A 2,594-nucleotide genomic window follows, 5' to 3' on the forward strand; every position below is an offset into this window, starting at 1 on the left:
ATTCAGAAAGGTTGATTTCACGTCCATTTGAAATACTTTGAACTTCTAAAAGCTTGAGAGAGCAAGGAACATTCGGATGGCTTCAAGTCTAGCAACTGTTAGCCTCTCTCATAAAACAATAATAAATCAAAAAATAAATAAATAAATTAAATATTCCAAGTTAGGAATTTGTTCCTAACTCTTGGGTTTCTCCTCTAAGATAGGAGTTAGTTTAGGTAACTCCTATATTGGTGTGTGTCTGGTGAGAAATTATCTCAACCAAAAGTGTCTAAGATAGCACACACTATCTTGAGAACACTATCTCTCATCTATTTATTTGTAACACTATATTCAATTATTTTAATGAATGAAAATGAGTGAGAATACCTGAGGAAGCATGAGACTTCAACCTTTTTCTGTCAATATTTTGTGTCTGATTTTTATGTGTGTTTTTCTGTAATCTATTTGAGTTAATTTCATTTTCAATATGTGGTATCAGAGCTGAAAGATGCCTATTCTGCATTTTGTTTGAATCTGCAAGTATATTGCTCTGGAAATTGCAGGAAGAATTTAGCTGCCTTCAAGATTCCCAAGAAGGTTTTTTTGTGACAGACTCGCTTCCTAAAACAGCCAGCGGTAAAATCCAGTGACGCGCTATGGCTGAACAATTCGGCGCATCCGTGTGAGTTTGTTCGTAATGTATGCAGAGCATAACTGTCAGGAGATGTAAAAGCTAAAGTCCTAGAAACCAATCATGTTGCAGAAACCTTGGCACGATCAAGCCGAGCATTGATAGCGTCCCAGGAAACAAGCTCATTCATAAATGTCGATATGTAATCTGGTCGTCGATTCTGATAGTCAAGGTAATATGCATGCTCCCAAACATCTATGGTCAGAAGCGGCTTATGACCCCAGATAAGAGGATTCAGAGCATTTGGAGTTTTTTCAATTACAAGTTTATTGTCTTTTAAAACAAGCCAGGCCCAACCAGAGCCAAATTGTGTTGTTGATGCTTGCTTGAATTCCTTTAAAAATTCAACATAAGCACCAAAGTCCCTTTTTATAAGTTCAAGGATCTCTTCTTTAGGCTCTTTCCCACCCCCGGGTTTCATACATTCCCAAAAGAACTCATGATTCCAGGCCTGAGCAGCATTGTTAAATACTGGAAGAGGATCACCGTTGTTATATGTTTTCTTAATAATGTCTTCTAAGGTACACTCTGCCAGCTCTGTATCCTTAATATGATTGTTACAGTTATCAACATAAGCTTGATGATGCTTGCCCCAGTGGAAAGACAAAGTCTGTTTTCTCATATGTGGTTCTAATGCATCAAAATCATAGGGAGGAGGATTCAAATTAAGAAGTGCAACTGTTGGTGGAGCACTTCGAAAGTTGGGAACTGCTACTTTTTGTAAATGTATATGTTTTGGATGAGAAATGAAACTTGTAGGTGCAGCAAATGGAAGTAGCGGAAGTGAAATTGGACAGTGCAGCAACGCCATCTCTATACCCAAGAGACCACGATTGGATCCTCTCTTTTGGAATGTTGATAATCTCCCCCAACTCCATATTATTAGCAGTGAGAAATCCATCTACATTACGCTCTGTGTGGACTACAAATTCCGACCTCAAATCTAGTGGAAAACTTCATCAAATTGAACAACAGTTCTGGAAGCACGCCTAATTCGCTCAAACATACCTGAAGATAGTGAAACATCGACTTATGAAGCTGCATCGGTGCGTGAAGATTCAGGTAATTTTAATGCGGAGAATGATTTTACTTATCAAAAGTTGAAACAATTTTCTTTATAAATATTTATGTGCTTCATGAATGATACATGGTGGCCAAAGATTTTGGTTAAAACAAAACAAGATTAAAGGAAAACCTGCATAAGATTGAAGCACTTCCTTCAAGGTCTATGCGTAGTTATTCATAAACATTATACATGAAGCGATGCACAAGTTTTAATGGCATAAGAAAATATATTTTATTACTTTTCATTACAGTAATAAAATATTTTATAGTCCTTGGTGATATGTAAAAGAAACGCTTTGGAGGATTTAAATGCATAAGTCAAGTTGGGTAAGGAAAAGGTAAAGTTGTTTATTAAATTGTTTTTGGAGAGATAAGGAGTGGAATATGGTTGAGTGATATTTCAACATGCGATAAATTATTTTTTATTTTTGGGAGTAATAAGTGTGAAGTGGGGATTTTTACATTGGAAATCACATATGTGTGATAATAAAGCTTTGTCATGGAGTAATAAGGGTGATGTTTTGAAATCTTTGGAGTGATAAATTTTTTCAGTGGAAGGCTCATTGGTGTAGGAGGTTGAGTCAGGTTTTTGAACGCATTTTCTTCCAAATTTGTGAGTGTCAAATTCTCATTGTTTGAGAAAGCTTTCATGGCAATGTTGTAAAAGATGAAAGGTTGATGATATCAATACTCAATAAAGACATATTATTTGTGGTGATTGTGTCCTAGATCCACCCAAAATTGAATAAGGGGATCTAAGATACACTGTGTGTGTTTGATGGCACATGTGTTTTATGGCTTCATGTTGTTACTTATGATTTGTGTCTAGTTGTGACACATAAATGATCGCATTTACCAC

At 36.0% G+C, this 2,594-nt stretch overlaps 1 pseudogene; it reads right to left on the bottom strand.

Moving 5' to 3' along the window:
- Window positions 1-731: 731 nt before the first annotated feature.
- On the bottom strand, window positions 732-1,481 carry LOC149262825 (superoxide dismutase [Fe], chloroplastic pseudogene; annotated as a pseudogene).
- Window positions 1,482-2,594: the final 1,113 nt, after the last annotated feature.

The sequence above is a fragment of the Pinus tabuliformis genome, chromosome 6 (assembly GCF_031772625.1).
Source record: "Pinus tabuliformis cultivar Carrire ecotype Pingquan chromosome 6, CPIR1, whole genome shotgun sequence".
NCBI lineage: Eukaryota > Viridiplantae > Streptophyta > Pinopsida > Pinales > Pinaceae > Pinus > Pinus tabuliformis.